At 41.2% G+C, this 19,739-nt stretch overlaps 1 long non-coding RNA gene across 1 annotated transcript; it reads right to left on the bottom strand.

The window, feature by feature from the left end:
- Positions 1-1,715: 1,715 nt before the first annotated feature.
- Positions 1,716-10,169, bottom strand: LOC129778101 (uncharacterized). The gene is made up of 3 exons (XR_008743369.1): positions 9,494-10,169; positions 9,206-9,413; positions 1,716-2,881 (listed from the first exon to the last, which is right to left on the bottom strand). It is a non-coding gene; the product is annotated as an uncharacterized LOC129778101 (long non-coding RNA).
- Between the last annotated feature and the right edge of the window lie 9,570 nt (positions 10,170-19,739).

The following is a 19,739-nucleotide window of genomic DNA, read 5'->3' as shown; positions in this document are numbered from 1 at the left end:
GTGGAACCTGGGATGGGTTTCGTTTGAGCGCGAACCGCGCTGTCATAGATCAAACGAGAAATGAAGTTATACTCCTCCAATGGAGGCAAACCATCTCTGGAATTGATGGCTAGAGCAATCGCGTCCGCATATTTTTTCCAGTCAATGTGTCTTGTAAGGTCGTATGCCATGTTTATTGATTCAGAAGAATTCAACCCATTGGTGATAGAAATTTTGATTGGCAAGTGATCACTACCGTTGGGATCCTGGATTACATTCCACTTGCAATCTAACGATAGTGAATTCGAGCAAAGCGAGAGGTCAAGAGCACTTGGTTTAGCAGGAGGTTTAGGTACACGTGTTGTTTCCCCAGTGTTCAAAACGGTCATATTGAAGCTGTTACAAAGGTCATATATCAACAATGAACGATGATCGTCGTACGGTTCCCCCCAGGCAGTTCCGTGAGAGTTGAAGTCTCCCAAGATCAATCGTGGCTCAGGAAGGAGTGAGCACATGTCAACAAGTTGCTTGCGGCTAACCGCAGCTCTCGGAGGCCAATACAAGCTGACTATACAGAGGTCTTTGCCTCTGATGTTTGCATGACAAGCAACAGCTTCGATCCCTCCAATAGGTGGAAGGTCAATTCTAAAAAATGAGTGACACTTATTGATCCCCAATAGTACCCCTCCGTATCTGTCATCGCGGTCCAAGCGTATTATATTAAAATCGTGGAAAGAGAGATCATTTTGAGAAGAGAGCCAGGTTTCGGATAGAGCAAGAACATCACAATTGAGTTTATGAATTAGAAATTTGAATGTATCCAATTTAGGGATAAGACTACGACAATTCCACTGTAAAACAGTGATATCTCCGACCTCTCTATTTAAATTAGACATCAAGAGAGATAATCATTGCAAGGAGGGGCCATGTTTGCATCAATTGCTGCAAAATTGTCTTTAGTACTGGAAGCATTGCGGTGACAATGGTTCTGATGGAGTCGGAAACATTAAAACACGTGAAGATTTGATCCACAAGGTCAGACAACTTTATAAATCCCGATTGGGAAGTTGAACTTGACGGAAAAATAGGGACAGTTGGGGTTTTTGATGTCCCCTCGTGTGCTGGGTCGTTCGAAGGTGAACTATTACCACGGAGGCCAGGAGGGACCTGATTTTGCTTATCCGCTGCACTCGATTTTTTGAGCAAGCTAACAGGGGGTATCACCGGAGGGACTTGTCCTTGAACTTTGGGAGTGGTCACATTTTTGCGCCGGGGATTCCCTTGAGAAATAAACGGCGTGCCCCCGTTAGCTGTATCCGCTTCCATTTCGTCAAATGGCAACGTAGCGAAGACATTGTGTGTAATGATTGGTTGTTGTTCTTGAGCCAGTGGAGAAGCACCCTTCAAAATTTCTGCGAAAGTGCGTTTAGAGCGTTCCCTCAAAGAGCGCTTCTGTTTCTCCCAGCGAGCCTTGTATGTTTCACAAGCTGAGAGCACGTGTGGGGAACCCCCGCAATATGGACACTTATGCTCAGTCGCACTGCAGGATTTTCCCTCATGTTGTTCTCCGCAAGTGGCACATCGTTCTTTATTGGCACAATAAGCAGCCGTGTGACCAACTGACTTGCACTTTAGACAAGTCATTGGCTTTGGAATAAAAAGTCGCACGGCTAACCTCAATTTATCTACCATCACGTAGTCAGGGAGAGCTGAACCATGTAGCCCGCGACGCCGGGGGAGCGCGCGAGCCCGTCGCTACCGGGGAATTTGCGCAGATAAGCGGTCGGCTTAAGCGCCACTCCCGTGAGGGAGACCGACCGCCGTGTTATTTTCCTTGCCCGGCAATGAGACACCCACTGAGGGCGGGTTTGTCCTTTTCTCCTCACCAACCCGGTTAGCTTCGCGACTTTTTTCCTGCACTCTCGGGAGAACCCGCGATATCGTTTGTCCACGAGACGTAATGCAGACACAAGGAAGTCTGGGTCGATCCCACTGACTACCACTTATGCTGAGGTCTCCTCACTGGACCTACTAATAATGATCTTCCCCTCAACTTCAGAGCTCGCTTCGGAGCGTAGGAGTGAGAGTGGAAGTAAACAAAAAAAGGAGTCTCCACCCTGACTCGTGACCTAATTAACACAAAAAGAAGAGTGAACGGGTTCGTCGGTGTTTAGGCCACCGCGAGCCAGTAAATACACATTTGTTTCTTAGACCTTAACATATAAATCGAACGGAAAAGTTTATTTTACACTACATTAAATATCAAAACATCTCTCACAACATTCTCAATCACTTAAATCAATTAGCTTCATCAACACTTCTCTTCTACATTGAACATTTAGTCAATCAGGAAAGAACATCCATCAACATAGAAAATTTATTTACTCTAAGAACATTAATCAAATTTCATTACTCTACTCTAATTTTCCTCCCAAGTCTCGATCTCATCACATCTAGGTTGAGAAGACGGCGCGCTTGCTATTTACTCCGTTAGGCTATTCATGAATGGCTTCGCTTATAGCGATTGAAATTACACAGTCATATGGAGTGAGCTCTCCACTGCATGCATTATTTGTGTGTGTATGGCTTTGAATTGTGTGGCTTTCGTGGTTAGTAGCTATTTATAGCGTTTTGCTCAATATCACTTATCCTACATGCGCATGTTAATAATGGATAAGGAAAAAAGGTACTCACTACCATGGATTTATGTGATTCGCTACGTCGACGGGTTCTACTCCTAGCTGGGCGTGCGATGAGCGGTCCTAACTTCCGGTTTACGCCTGTTGCGGCTGCCAGTATTGTTCGCGCAGCGCAGTCTTCGAACCAGGCGGAAAGGTTTGAGCCTTGGCTGGATTTTTGGTCAATTCCAACGTTGACTCCGTGGGGTCAGTAGCGGCGCTTCCTAAAGAGGTTACACGAAAAGCACACACAAGAACCATTCAAAATTACGCCACATGAGCCAAACCACAATGCCATTCTTACCTCCGGATGTATTTAACGGATGCACGGGAGGGTACAACTTCAACTTTGCCTAAATCTATCGACTATCCAGCTTTTGTGAAATTCGCGGTTCAAGAAAATAACACCACTCCGACCTCTTCCACGGTCCACGTTGAAATGCAAGAACATAATTTTTAGTCCTCAGATCAGCGTACTAATCAATAGGACCGGAACTGCGTAATTATTAACGAAGTTAATAATCACGCAAGTCATGCCAAGTTCCCTTGTCCCTACATCGGTCTCATATTCAAATATTCTCGGGCGATCACCTTTAACCTCCCGAGCGCAGTTCAAATCGAACCGCTTGCCGGGTTTTTGAGGTTCCAAGAACAAGAAAACCTCCGCCGAAAGACTCTGCTATTTGGGGGAAATATCCAAACGAAAAAAATGAAAAAAGGAAAGCATGAGTCTTTCGGGTGTATTGGTATTTGGGTGTCTTGGCTAAAACACAGCCGTCGAATCACATCCAGCACCCATTATGCCAAGTTGCTCAAATCTAAAAAGAGGAGCGGCACTCGCGTTGCCTTACATCCAATACATTGAAAGAAGAGAGAGGCTCCGATTCACACAAGTGAGCTGGTGTAGAATCTGAACTTCAAAATAACTAAACGAGGGGCTTCCAAATGTCGAAACCAGTACCACGCTACATCATTCCCTGCTGAATTTTCGAAAATTTGATTGGCATAAACCAATCAAATTTTCGAAGGCGAAAATAGAGTCTCCCTTCGCAGAATGTTCACTAACATTTTCGGGGTCATATGTGGTCATCGTCAAACTGAATTGACTCATCCTCTATCTCCAGTATCAGATCGGGTAATCTGTCTGTAACTGACCATCAACGCTTTACAGCTCCGGTCTCCAGCGAAATGTCATGCGAACCACTGTAAAAGGTTAACTCTAAACGCCCATCAAAAATTACTGGCATTACAGCAACTAACTAACTACTGAACTGAGAAACAAGAAAAACTCGAAAATACATCAATCGATCTGACCTTCAAGAACTACTATTAGTTGACAATCCTATTCACACAAAATGAAGAAAAAATATACTCAAAATTACCCAAAACTATAACTAAAATCCTTACATCCTCCACTTCTCATTAATAGAAGTATTTCTGGAGATGTAAAAAAAAACGTACTATCGACCTACGTCGAAAAAATAACTCGATGAATATTGTTCATTCCGACCTCAGAACTTTACCCGAGTAAAAAGGAATGAAAACAATATCCATCTTAAATTAGCCCGAAATTTCTTCGGATATGGAAGCTACTTTGGAAACTCCAAAGATTGCGTGCTTCCACCGAAGAAAAATCTTAAAGTTCGCCATTCTCAATCGTTGGCATGCTCCAACGATGAGATGACCTTTTTCCTAACAAAATCACAAAACAAAACTAAATAATCAACCAATCACACATTCACGCACCCCTCGCTTACAAGCGATGTACACTCATTCTCCCAATACACTCACACAAGTCACTCAAGCTATTGCCAACTAAACAGTGTTTAAGAAGTAAACAAACCGGAGCGATGGTTTGGTCAGTGAAGTTTGTTTTTTTTTTTTTTTTTTTTTTTTTTTTTTAATTTATGTGTTTCACACGGACGATTCCGTGTTTATGAAGAAAAAACCTTGTGAGCGATATGGACAACGATGGAAAAGGAAAGTGAAGATGGTGAGTCGTTCCAATTCTTAGGTGTTAAGCTTTTTTTTCTCTTTTCCTTTCCCAGATTAGGTTCGACAAGGGGAACAGCATCACCGATTGGACTGGATTGTTGCTGAGGAAACGATCCAAACAACGACGAAGGACGAGGATGACCAGGAACGGGACCAAAAAGGGACTAGGACAAAAAAGGACGGAGGAATATTGAACGGGACCATTGGAGACAAATAATGAAGGAATCTGCAAAACGACTAGGACAACTCTTGGAAACCACAACTGAAGGAAAACACAGGAATGGAATGAAAATCATCAAAAGAAAACACAGTAATGGAAAAGGATGGAGGCTACTGAAAAGCCGGTAGAAAACGGGAACAACTGGATCTGGACACTGGTGAAACACAAGGGAAACACGGACAGGAAAATTTTCAAGGATAGGACACGGAATATGAGCTGGAGGACACAGTGACAAGACCAAAATCACAACGATAACCAAAATGTAATTATTCAATCTAAATATCTATTAATTTTTTACTTATTTTAGGAATTAAACTAAGGAAACTGTACCAACACGGATAACCTAATAAACTAAACGGAATTTCTTCGAACCAAAAAAAAACAAATAAATAATGGAATACCGGAACGCCAAAAATGACGAAAAAACAAAAACAACCGAAAAATATGGAATATAAACAAAGAAAAAACGTGAGTGACTATAACTTTTTAATGAATTAACAAACTAATCTAACTAGAATTAAGACTAACACTAGAAGTAAGGGTTAGGGAACTAGGAAAAAATAATAACTAACTACAACTAATATTTACAAATATTTACAATCCGGGTCGCTTTTCCCTACCAACTCGGTTCCGAAGGTCGGTCTCTTTCTTGATGTTTTCGTTGGGATTCCCGTTAGTCACTTCGGCTACATAGCTTTCAAATGCTTGATTCTACGGAATCACCCAGATCGAGAGGTTTATCTAGTCTCTTCTTCTTCCGACTGCTTTCAAGTGCTGAGGCGCTCTCCTCTTCGTTTCTTCACAAAGTCCACTACTGATTGTTTCGAAAATCATCATCAGTGCTCGCTTTACGCTTCGCGGTACCATGACCGCTACTTTGCACAGGTCATCGCTCCGACTCTTTCCTTTTCTTCGTGAACTTTGCTACTTTTTTTTTTTGAATCATTGTGAGCTTTCAACCCAGACTTTAGGCAATCTTCCAAAGTCTCAACGATTCCTCAATCGATGGGATTCGACGTAGACTTTCCACATAGGTGTGTTTTCTATTATTAGTTCCTTTCTGAAAGGTACATAGCTTGAACATCAAAAAACACACACACAAATATGCACATAGGAAGACGGGGGGAGTAAATAGGAAAGGCGTCTACCTGTCGCAACTTCTATCTTGAATGAAAACAGGCCTATCCTGATTCCTTTGACCTGTGCTATAGGAACAATTTTCACAGGATCTTATAGTTCTACCCAAATTTCCACAGCCATAACAGAAAATTAATCTTCGTTCTATACAATTTCTCCAACAATGTCCTTGCTGATTACAGTTCCAGCAAGTTCTTGTGGTACTAAAATTTCTACTTCTTCTTCTGTTGACTGTCCAGTTTCCTGTTTCATGCTGATTTTCTATTGTTTCAATCGAGTGAACAGATTTGAAATGAGGACTTTCCCATGCTTTTTGTAGAACCGGATCCGTTGCGTCGATGCGGTTATTCAGATTCATCAAATGATCCAAATCATTTACGTCAATAAATGAGATCCTCGAACGATAATGTTGTCTCATGTTGTCGAGAATAATCTCGAATTTCCGTCGCTTTGACAGTGGTTTGGAAAGCATTTTATTTAGCTGTTCCATGCTCGATACAAAAGCAACGAACGTTTCGTCTCGCTGCTGTTTTCGTTCGAGTAACCTTTGACGAATCGCTTGGTCGTGATTTGGGTTCCCAAAACGTTGCTTAATCCGCCGTTCAAATGAAACCCAATCGACAAACTCATCAATGTGTGTGAAGAACCACTCCAACGCTGGTCCATCCAGAAGTGCATAAATTCTTTTGAGAATTTCCTTTGCGGACACATCCTCTCTATAGGCAATCTTCTCTAATCTATATAAAAAATTCTCAACGCTTAGCGTACCAGGTTGGCCTGTGAACTTCAGTTGCCATTTTTCGATTTTATCACTTATTTTTCTTTTATCATCCTTAAACTTGTAACGTCTTTTCCTACGTTGTCTAGCGCCGTTTAATTTAGAAAACTGAGAGTTCACTGTTGAATCTGATTCTTCTGCGTTTTCTATTCTTCTATTCGACTTTTTATTTTTTTGTCGTTGAGGCAATCTGTTTGAACACCATTCCATATCATTTTCTGAACTGGTATCTACAATTTCTCGTCCAGGTAGATTGGACGTACTTCTCACATTATTCTGTTCTGACAAACTAACTTCCCCAGTTCTCTCCCTCATTCCTAAAATCGACATAAGATCACTTAATGTTTTCTCGAGATGTGTCACCTTCTCACGCAAATCGGCTATTTCCTGTAGCATATTTGTTTCAGTATCCACATTAGTTTCTGTCCCTTGTAAATCAGGTTCAACCGCATGTTCTGTAACTAGTCTTGCATCTTCATTCGTACAATCTCTTTTAGTTTCACCTAACAATTTTTCTGCATCATATTCTTTGATCATCTTACCTAAACAACGCAGTACTCCATCTTTCAGCAGCTGTTCCCCTTCATCGTTAACCGTACATCTTTCTGTTCTATACAAATAATGCAATAACTTTGATTTATGGTTCGACTCAAACCCTTTCTGCTTAACTTCCCTTCCAATCGCCGCCACATTTTTTTCCAAAACATTAAGTTCGTCTCGAATATTAATGGACGAGCTGTACTTGCGTCCTGACTTCGCATCTGATTTGAATAACTTTCTCAAACGCCGTTGCTTCTCTAAAAGATCTAAACCGACCATATTCCCATCGAGTTGATTTCGTATTCGCAGTTCGTAATCAGTTTCCTCCAAGCTCAGATGTTCAGTACATGGAAACTCCATTTTAGAAAGTTCAAGTAGTACCACTAACTGCTGATACTTTATTTATTTTCAGGGTAAAAATGGCGTAGCTGACAGATGACGGTTTTTTTAAATTGCAAAAGTACAGAATGTCCGAGAATGCAGTGAATTTATTAAATGCTAAGCACAATTTTGTGGAAGCAGTGACCGAGAAGGAGAAAATGCCCAATATCGTTTACAAGAAAAGACAAGGATGATTGTTTAAATTGCAGACGAGGATGATTATTTCCTATGAAGACTAGATGCGAGAGATTATTCAAAATTCTTTCTGAAAACATTTCATTATTAATTTTTATAAACGTTATAATTGTTAAAAGAAATCCTACTGAAAATAAACTAGAGACTATTTCTCAATATAATTCAGAAAAATACTAAATGTGTACCGGAAAAAAAAAATATTTCCACCCGAAATAAATTTTCCTGAAAACCTGGAAAAATTAATCCAATTTTCCAAAATAAATTTCTCAAAATTATTTTGCAAATGACCGTAAATGTCGTGCCAAAAACCACGTTGGGCGCCAAATGTAGCCCGCGACGCCGGGGGAGCGCGCGAGCCCGTCGCTACCGGGGAATTTGCGCAGATAAGCGGTCGGCTTAAGCGCCACTCCCGTGAGGGAGACCGACCGCCGTGTTATTTTCCTTGCCCGGCAATGAGACACCCACTGAGGGCGGGTTTGTCCTTTTCTCCTCACCAACCCGGTTAGCTTCGCGACTTTTTTCCTGCACTCTCGGGAGAACCCGCGATATCGTTTGTCCACGAGACGTAATGCAGACACAAGGAAGTCTGGGTCGATCCCACTGACTACCACTTATGCTGAGGTCTCCTCACTGGACCTACTAATAATGATCTTCCCCTCAACTTCAGAGCTCGCTTCGGAGCGTAGGAGTGAGAGTGGAAGTAAACAAAAAAAGGAGTCTCCACCCTGACTCGTGACCTAATTAACACAAAAAGAAGAGTGAACGGGTTCGTCGGTGTTTAGGCCACCGCGAGCCAGTAAATACACATTTGTTTCTTAGACCTTAACATATAAATCGAACGGAAAAGTTTATTTTACACTACATTAAATATCAAAACATCTCTCACAACATTCTCAATCACTTAAATCAATTAGCTTCATCAACACTTCTCTTCTACATTGAACATTTAGTCAATCAGGAAAGAACATCCATCAACATAGAAAATTTATTTACTCTAAGAACATTAATCAAATTTCATTACTCTACTCTAATTTTCCTCCCAAGTCTCGATCTCATCACATCTAGGTTGAGAAGACGGCGCGCTTGCTATTTACTCCGTTAGGCTATTCATGAATGGCTTCGCTTATAGCGATTGAAATTACACAGTCATATGGAGTGAGCTCTCCACTGCATGCATTATTTGTGTGTGTATGGCTTTGAATTGTGTGGCTTTCGTGGTTAGTAGCTATTTATAGCGTTTTGCTCAATATCACTTATCCTACATGCGCATGTTAATAATGGATAAGGAAAAAAGGTACTCACTACCATGGATTTATGTGATTCGCTACGTCGACGGGTTCTACTCCTAGCTGGGCGTGCGATGAGCGGTCCTAACTTCCGGTTTACGCCTGTTGCGGCTGCCAGTATTGTTCGCGCAGCGCAGTCTTCGAACCAGGCGGAAAGGTTTGAGCCTTGGCTGGATTTTTGGTCAATTCCAACGTTGACTCCGTGGGGTCAGTAGCGGCGCTTCCTAAAGAGGTTACACGAAAAGCACACACAAGAACCATTCAAAATTACGCCACATGAGCCAAACCACAATGCCATTCTTACCTCCGGATGTATTTAACGGATGCACGGGAGGGTACAACTTCAACTTTGCCTAAATCTATCGACTATCCAGCTTTTGTGAAATTCGCGGTTCAAGAAAATAACACCACTCCGACCTCTTCCACGGTCCACGTTGAAATGCAAGAACATAATTTTTAGTCCTCAGATCAGCGTACTAATCAATAGGACCGGAACTGCGTAATTATTAACGAAGTTAATAATCACGCAAGTCATGCCAAGTTCCCTTGTCCCTACATCGGTCTCATATTCAAATATTCTCGGGCGATCACCTTTAACCTCCCGAGCGCAGTTCAAATCGAACCGCTTGCCGGGTTTTTGAGGTTCCAAGAACAAGAAAACCTCCGCCGAAAGACTCTGCTATTTGGGGGAAATATCCAAACGAAAAAAATGAAAAAAGGAAAGCATGAGTCTTTCGGGTGTATTGGTATTTGGGTGTCTTGGCTAAAACACAGCCGTCGAATCACATCCAGCACCCATTATGCCAAGTTGCTCAAATCTAAAAAGAGGAGCGGCACTCGCGTTGCCTTACATCCAATACATTGAAAGAAGAGAGAGGCTCCGATTCACACAAGTGAGCTGGTGTAGAATCTGAACTTCAAAATAACTAAACGAGGGGCTTCCAAATGTCGAAACCAGTACCACGCTACAACCAGCGAAGGTGACTCGAAACGAGTTGGACGGCGTAAATTTCTTTTCTTCTCCTTCATGGGAGACTGTTCCGAGCTGGCGGCAACCCAAGATCTTACCAGTCGTCGAGGGCAGTTATTTAAAACGGCCGGTACCTTCACTCGTAATGTATTCGCACGTCAAGCCCGTTTCGGTTATCACACCCTCAATTTCGACTATGTGAGAGGGAATGTAGACCCGATACTCAATTGTAAAATACTGATCGACAACAATCTTGTTTGCGTCTTTTCGATCATTCACGACAACTCGCAATTTGTTTGGTCTAACCTTCGAAATTTCCGAAACGGAGGTATACCTTGCCAGATCTTTCGCGATCTGCATGACTCTCAACGCCTTTCCATTTGGCTTAGGCCTGAAGAAAACAACCCAGGGACCAGTTCCGGGCGCATATTCTGGATAGACCTTTACACGGGGAGTGGGAATAACGGGGGGGAAGGCGAGGACGGGGATTGAGAGTGGGAAGGCGAAGGTTGAGAAGGAGCGGGAAGAACAGAGGGAGAAGACGAGGTTGAAGGTAGAGTGGGATCGTTAAGGGCAGATGGGAGATTTGCTAGTTTTTTGGAGGGAGGCTTGGTAGGGTTAGCTGACTCGTCCCCAGAAGAAGTATCTTCCGTATTTGGTACGCGTTTGAGTGACTTTTTTTTTATCACTTAGGAGGGAACTAGAGTCAGAGACCTCCATATCCGAAGGTCCCCCACCCTCTGCCATTTTAAAATTGGCACTTATATTCTAAGCATTTTTTTTTAAATAATATTTCACAATAATAATAATTCACAAAAACAAACAAAAAAAAACTTATAATTAATAAATATTTTCTCTCACTATATTCAATCTTATTCACCTATGAACGCACTCCAGTGCAGATGAACGGGAGCGTGCTGAAAGCTCGTTGGTGGTGGGAATGTGCCTACGACACCACTACACACAGTCGTCGGTGAAAGCTTACCCGCACTGTCACTGTTGGCACGATGACTCGGCGAAATCTCCAATGTCGGCGAAGCAGCGACAAAACAAAAACCAATGCTTGGCTTTCCGAGGATGAAAGCCTCTATCCACTTGCAGGCAGGGCACTTCACTCACTATCCAGATAGCGAAATGAACTCTTCAGCGGCAAAAAAAAAACAACAATCACGCGGTAACCGATAACGGAACTTGGACGCGACTTTCCTTCGTCTGGTTACTTCGGGCAATCGGCGAAGAATGATCATGCAGTTCGTTGGGAAAACTATTCTTCTATCGATTTTACTGCTTGCCGCTAATTTCGGTTGTGGCTTGGGGTTTCCAGCACTAAATTCCAACGCCACCCAAGTCGTCAATCATCCGCGGCAAATCAAGGTTTTGGTGGTTGGAAAACAAGTAATCGATGGTCCTTTGGTGTGTCCAGCTGGACAGAAAGTGGATCATAAAGGAAATTGCCGCGAGATCTGGTCTTTCTGAAGAAATAACAAAACAAAACTGTGAAATGATAAATAAATGCATTACAATGTACAACAAAAATTTCAAACTGAAATAGAACGGATCATACAATGTCCGGTATTTCAAATTCGCTCCTCGTATGATTGAAAAGCAGTGGAATTACAATTATGTTTGGGGATCGGTAGTGTAAATGAACTTTTGAACAATTTTTTTAAATATTTGCGGATTCCATTATTCAAAGTAGTTTCATTCAGCTTCATACAATTTTCTTGAATCGGTTCTTCAATCGGTTGATCAGCGATTGAAGTGCGTGCCCTCATTTGAGGAAATGACGTTCAGCGCATTGGTTGAAGCCTATCGAAAGACACTAAGGCAGTCAAAAATGTGCTTTTAATTTTGCCCGAATTCTTCAGAAAAACTTAAAAGTTACAGGGTGCCAAATCAAGTGAATATGGCGGATGATTTAGGCCACAGACGCGATCTCGATCCAAAAATTTTGGTACGATTAGTAATTCGTGATTCTGCGCGCGCCATCGTGCAGATGAGTCTAACTGAACTGAAAATTTCCAATATTTGGTAGATGAAACATACTACTCATTTATAACTTATTATAGTTTAACTCCCGGAATTTGTTTGGCACTCTGCATATAACACAAATCGAATGAAGAAAGAAATCCCTCATATCGTATTACAATCTCGGAGATGATTATAAATTACTAATTTCAGTCAAATGCTCTGAAATCGATGATATAGTCGTTGAAATTTTAAGTCGTTTAAGTGACGGTGTCGGTAGCTTTGTGGTTGGCGCAAGAGCCTCCAAAGCAATCCCAATGGGGAATTCTAAGCCGAACAATCCTTAGAAATGCAAATGCACAAGTTAACCACCTAAATTTGGAAGGGAAAAAAGGTATTAAAAAGCACTTATTTGAATGTTAAACGAGAGTATCAAGTAAATCGATTTTTTCAAATTGGTTTTTGAATTTTAAAAAAGGTCTCTCACATACATAAAATTCGATCACATACTTAAATACTTCTCAAGCGATACTCAATGAGAATGCTCCGCATCTATGCAAGGGGCAAGATCTGAACTATACCCAGTGGTGCATTTTGTCTGATGTCTGATACCTGATTCGACATTTTACTCATGAATAAAACAGTTCCAGGTTTACTCACTGTTCTTAATTCATGTGTTTCGAAGGTAACATACGTTTACTAGCGAACTTATTTTGGAAAATGATCATCAGCGTTCGCATCCCGAAAAGATGTTCCGAGTTTATCCTTATACCATCAGGTGGAGAATGTTTGTGTATTATTAAGTCACACGTACGCATATTTGTTTCAAGAAGGTATTCTAGTTTAGAAATTTGGAAAAAAAACATTTTTTTTCATTTTTTCATATTTCTGAACTATAGACATACAAGAATGTACTTAATTTCAACACGCAGTAATTGCATTCTTCAAGGGGTTCAATGGGGATTTAATGGAGAGTTGCTCAGCATTAGCCGAAAAAAGATCGGGTAGCGATCGGAAGAGCGAGTTTTCGAACAGTTCGCTGCATCATCAGCTTAATACATACAAGGTATGGCTATTAAATAACGAGACAGGTCACGAAAAAGAGTTATATTTTAAAAATTACGGTACAACGATATGCTCCCCTTCAATAAACTCCCCTTGGCTCCTCACACACCTTTCCATAAGTTTTTCCATTGTTCGAAGCAGTGCTGAAACTCGTCTTCTGTGATAGCGTTCAAAAGCCCGTCGCTTTTACCTTCGCCTCTTCTACGGACTGGAATCGGGTATCTTTCAACACGGATTTGATCTTGGGGAATAGAAAAAGTCGCATGGGGCTAGATCTGGCGAGTACGGGACATGTTCGAGCACTGGAATGCCCTTATCGGCTAAACATTGCTTCACCGACAGCGCGTTATGGGCAGGTGCGTTGTTGTACGTGTTTTTCGTCACACATGATTTCCGACGCGCACTACAAACCACGTTCCATTCGAACCACTGCTGCTAGCATACCACTATAGTGACAAAAACATGTTTTCGTACGTTTATAGCAGACACTTCAAGCTACCGAACGTACTATTCGTTTTTCCCCCCACCCCTCTAGGGCGCCCACCAGGCGCGCAGTCTCGTTATTAAATAGCCATACCTCGTATCTCGTATCTCGCATGAACCAATAAACAAATATTATTTATTTATTTGGTGTACCGGTATGTTTCTTCGGTTTTACAACAGATGACGTCACTTGTTTATTATTCCAGTGAATCAAATTTCCAGACATTCGTTGGAAAGCTACTGTCATTGCGCGTCTTTCTCAGTATATGTCAAAAAGTTGAAGCGTAAACAACATAGTTTTTTGCCACTTCGAATATGTCGAATTTTGTATCAAGGAGAGTGTTTTTGGCGGGGAGTTGTACTTCATTACTTCAATATGAAGAAAAAAGCTGCGGAAAGTCATCGCATTTTGGTGGAAATTTCTGGTGACCATGATCCAACTAAGCGAACGTGTCAGACGTGGTTTGAACGGTTTAAAAGTAGTAATTATGGCTTAGAAGACGAAGAACGTTCCGGACCGCCAAAAAAGTTTGAAGATGTAGAATTAGAGGCTTTACTTGATTATGATCCTCCACAAACGCAACAATAACTTGCAGATACTCTTGGAGCAGCTCAGCAAACCATATCTGATCGTTTAAAAGCAATGGGACTGATCCGAAAGATAGGACATTGGGTGTCGTATGAATTGAAGCCCCGAGACGTTGAACGCCGTTTTTCACGTGCGAACAACTGCTCCAACGGCATAACAGAAAGGGTTTTTTTTGCATCGAATCGTTACTGGCGATGAAAAGTGGGTCCATTACGACAATCCTAAACGTCGGGCAATGTATGGATACCCCGGCCATGCATCAACATCGACGGCCGCGCGGAATATTCACGGCCAGAAGGTTATGCTGTTTATTTGGTGGGACCAACTGAGTGTGGTGTACTATGAGCTGCTAAAATCGAATAAAACCATTACAGGGGACCTCTACCGAAGACAACTGATACGTTAGAGCCGTGCACTGAAGAAAAAAACGGCCACAATACGAGCAAAGACACGATAAAGTTATTTTGTAGCACGACAATGTTCGGTCGCATGTCGCGAAACCGGTCAAGCGCTGAAATGGGAGGTCCTATCCCACCCGCCGTATTCTCCAGACATTGCTCCATCCGATTACTACCTTTTTCGATCGATGCAATATGGCCTGGTTGACCAGCACTTCTCCAATTTTGATGAAGTCAAAAATTGGATCGATTCGTAGTTAGCCGACAAACCGGCCGATTTTTTCCGCAAAGGGATCCGTGAATTGCCAAAAAGATGGGGAAAAGTTGTGACTAGCGATAGACAATACTTTGAATATTGAATTTGTAACCATTTTTGCCGAAAAAAGCATTAATTTTTGAAAAAAAGACGAAGAAATTCACTGGTACCGGTGTTTTACTATTTAAAAAAATTGAAATCTTCATAAAAGTGCTAAAAAGCAATTTATTTTTTCAAACGACCGCCATTCTGGCTAAAAAATTTTTTTTTTAGCTTGTTCGTAGTTAATACTTTAGCGACATATTTACTGATGAAGAATCTATTGGATTTTTAAATTCAGATAACCAAAGGGTTAAACTAGTGTACTCCATGGTGATTTTTTCAAACTTGTGACTGAAAAACACGCGACCCATCAGCCTGTAACCTCCTAACCGGGGCTCTGCGCAGTCAAGCAGTTGGCTTAAGCGCGACTCCCGTAAGGGAGGCCAACCGCCGTGTTTTTGGTTGCCCGGCCAATGAGAATCGAATTCCGAGGGCGGGTTCATCTTTCTTCCCCCCCAAAAATTGTTTCTCAATTTGAGCTGCGCTGTAAAATGAACCCGAACACCGCTTGTCCAGAGGACAAGATTAAAGCCCGAGAGTGCTTGGGCCGATCCCAGACCACAAATTTCAGCAAATTTTCCTCATTGGACCAGTTATTGAAAATATTGTCCACAACGAAGCTGTGGAGAGTGAAGAGACACCAACAAAAAAAAAAGGAGTCTCAAACCGACTCGTGACCGTTTAACAAAAAAAAAAAAAAAAAAAAAAAACAGATTGGGTTGCCGGTACTTAGGCCACACCGCTAGCCAGTAAAAAACTCGATACAATTCAAAACAACAACAAAAAATTTGCATTAAAAACTTATTTATTCAAATACAGGGAAACGAACTGCAGCATAATAACAACAGAACTATTTTAAATTTATGTACACATAACAACAAGTTTAATCTACTCCAGGCTCGAACATCAAATCATTGAATTTGCAGACATAGCAATTAGCTCACTACACTAAAGGCACATTCAAATAGATTTGGTTATGGCGGTTGACTTTCTAGTCATACTGCTATGGTTTCTCCATTTACTTTTCAATGGCTATTGTGTGTGTACTTTTGTGTGGTGTTGCTTCTGTTCTTGCGCTCTATAGCGCACCTCTCATTTATTAGAGTGTTGTGTATTATTTCCCTACATGCGCATGTTAAATGGAAAATAAAAATGGGTACTCACTACCTTCTGAACTACTCGCGATTTCACAAACGGAACTGCACACTGCTGCTTCTTCCACGGGCCAAGTGGAAATGGAAGAATATTTCTTCGAAGTCCTCAGATCAGTGCAATGATCAAAAGGACCGGAACTACGCAATTATTAACGATATTAATAATACGTAGTCTTGCCCTCAACCCCCTTGCCTACATCTGTCCTCTTTTCAAACATTTTCGAGTGATTATCTTTAATCTCCCGAGCGCAGCTTAAATCGAGTCGCTCGCCGGATTCCGAATTCAAATACCAAGAAAACCCGCCAAAAACTCTCCCGGTTAAGGAAACGTGAATTTCTTAGAAAAAACTCACACGAGTGTCTAAAACATTTTCTGAGACGTGTCGTGCTAATTTGAGCCGTCGAGTTACATCCAAGGCGCGTAGAAGTATATCCTAAGGTGGGCCAACTTGCTAAAACCACTCTTCAGCCATCTTGGAAGTTAACTGTGTTTTGTTTGTAAACAAAACACAATACGCTAGTGCCGAAGCTCGTTCCTGATCAGTCTGTCTCTTTCATGCTTCAAGCAAATAATTCCCCTACTGCTTTCTTCCGTACTGTTTTCATATACCGCTCCCCTAACCAATTTAGTGACGAAACGGCCTCACCTAGTACCATAGACCCGTCTTGGTTACATCTGGCACTCAATTATAGCTAGCAGTGAAATCGGAAAGGGGAAAATCATTCGCTTTGCAGTTCATCCGAAACATACACATATGAAAAGACACTCAGATTCCACACACGGGAGTTGTGTTGAAACTGACGTTCATACTCATAGAAACGAGGGGCTCAACAATACTAAAATCAGTGCAGCGCTACAAGCCATCAGCTCTCTTCAGCACAACCAAGGAGCTGGAATTGACAGGTGGTTCGTTTTCGACAGTATGATGATAAGGCATGGAAGATGCGAGAGGGGATGAAAAATGACAGCGACTATTTTTGTTTATAAACAAACCAGGTCCAATTTTTATGCTACATAGCGTTTTCTGCACACCAACAATTACCTACGCTGGACCGGTTTCAATCGAACTAGCTGTTGTGTCCCGCACGATCAGGTGAGTCTCCAGCTGAAGCAGCAGTCGTCGGGGAACGACATGCCTGGATATCCAAACCGTACCGTTGCGCTCACTCAATCGTAATGGGTCGTCAACGACTAATGTGATCAAAGCGAATGGAACTAGGAGCAGTACGGTACAAGCCCGCCGGTAGTGGCTCTTTCATATACCCACAAGCACAGCTCCCACAATCGCTGAATTGCCAATCCCAGCAGCAACGGCAACAACCCTCACGTTTTACGGGAGGCAATGAAGACAATAACTTGCAGCAGTCACCGAAGCACAACAATGATGCCAACAGCGTAAACAAACAAACACATAGCGGTATGCATTCTTCATTGCATGCCATTTGTTATCCTCTTTCTCGGAAACGCTAGCCGTTCATTTGGCCGCTGTCAATTCGAACTCAAGTAATGGCTGAACAGCAATTCTGACATAACGTTCCACCTTATTATACCGTCTTGAGCACAACCATTTTTTTACTCAAGAGTTATTTCTGTGCATCCTAAAATGTCACCTGAGGAGATAAACAAGCGAATTGAAGGTTTTTTTTATTTACGGATTATTTATGGAGATGCTGGCAAAATAAACAAACTCTTGAATGTGACGGATGTCCATAAGGCGCGAGGCAAAGCTTCACCTCTACAATTTTCCATATACCCGATATACCATCATGAAACCGAATGTCGTCATGATGTGAATTTTAGACCAACTAGGAATTGGACGCCCACTTTTGGCGCATGCAGCCTTTCCAGTTGTCACAATTTGAACTTTTTAATTGTGTTCGGTTCCTGGTAAACAGAACTTCTTTTTTTAAATAATTTATAATAACATGTCGATTTTTTTAGCATGCAAGATGGAAGAAGAAATATCATTGTACCTTGAAAATCAATTAACATCCGCACGTGATCTGGTGGAACTTCAAAATTCGGCAAAAAGCCAAAGTAATTACACGGATTACCTTCGAAGTCAAATCATCCATCGTGAATTGTGGTTGAAGGTTGTCCTATTGATTAAGGCTAATTCCAACATCTAATACCATGGACAGACATACAACTGTACTAGCGCTGTACGTGTACAGCGTTGTACAGGTACCACGATAGCATGACACACATACTTTGGTTGTACATTGTACCGCATGTCAGACTGACAATCAGAAGTTTGAATTTATTGCATTGTATTTTCACCAATATTTCAATGAAAAAGGTTTTTATTTAGCGTCTAAACTATCGAACACAACAAATATGTTTCAATCTGAGTTATTAACTCAAGAGAAAGTAAATGAAAAGAATGTATACCAAATATTTGATTCGTTTTGTTCATGCTAGATACTACGGCACGGGTTTACCAGGGATGCCAGGCGATTTTTCAAATGTCCATCAAATAGTCAGAAACAGCAATCAGGTCCGAATTTGTCAGATGATTGATCCGAAATCGACTTCTTTATTGGCAGTTCTCATCTTAGGTTTCAGTTGAATGTATCATTACACAATTTTATAGCGAAACACACGCTGATCGTGTTTAAAAATACATACTTTGTCCTGAATTTATTTGAACTGAAGGTACTATCCGAAAAAAGCAGAAAGAAAAAAGGATTCGGGCCAGGAATTGGATGCAAAGAAAAGGAGCAACAAATACAATATTTCAGGAACTCTACGATGAGGATCCCCGAGATTACAGAGCAGTGTTGAGAAAAACACCTGAATTAGTGGAAACACTGTTGGATTTCATTGGTCCAAAAATACAACGCCAAGATACACTCATGAGGGATGCTATACCTGCAAGAGTGAAATTAAAAAACGAAATTGATGTGCCTTGCTTCTGGAATATCGTTCAAATTGTTGTCGATATTTTTTAAAATCTCGAAAGCATTCATAGCTAAGATAATTCCGGAAGTATGTGATGCTATAAATGACAACCTAAAAGATTTTTTTAAATTCTATTTAGTTCGCCTTGCCAGCAACTTCGAGTACCACTTTGTGAAATAAAAATAATGGTAGATTTGCAGGTGGAATAAATACGCGTCAAAAATTGAATTAATGAATGAAAATGTACTTTTTAAAATCGAATATGTATTCTTTTTTTTAGAACAATACTTTCTTTGCAAGTTGTGAGTGAATTTTGAATGAAAATTGTGCCTGATAATGATTCTATATTAGAGATTCTCAAGAAAACTATCTCAAAAAGAAAGCGTGCCCAGCCAGCGTGCGTATCAAAATAACAACGATTTCGTTTAGAAACTATGACGGTTTTATTTGTTTTTCCAATAATTTTCAAGTCTATAAATACCTTCGCATATTTTCAAATATCTTAAAAATAGAGACATGTCTTTACATTTGGCATTCCTGATTCGAACGCTAAATTCTGTTTTTGACGTTTTGAGAGATGTGAGTGCGCGTGAATTCAAAAAACTTTGAAGTAGCTCGCACACCGGATTACACATGACACTAACTGGCATGATGTGTTCACAC

The sequence above is a fragment of the Toxorhynchites rutilus genome, chromosome 3, assembly GCF_029784135.1.
Source record: "Toxorhynchites rutilus septentrionalis strain SRP chromosome 3, ASM2978413v1, whole genome shotgun sequence".
In the NCBI taxonomy this organism is placed as follows: Eukaryota; Metazoa; Arthropoda; class Insecta; order Diptera; family Culicidae; genus Toxorhynchites; species Toxorhynchites rutilus.
The sequence above is the reverse complement of the archived record's forward strand: the minus strand, read 5'-3'. Positions and strand labels throughout refer to the sequence as shown.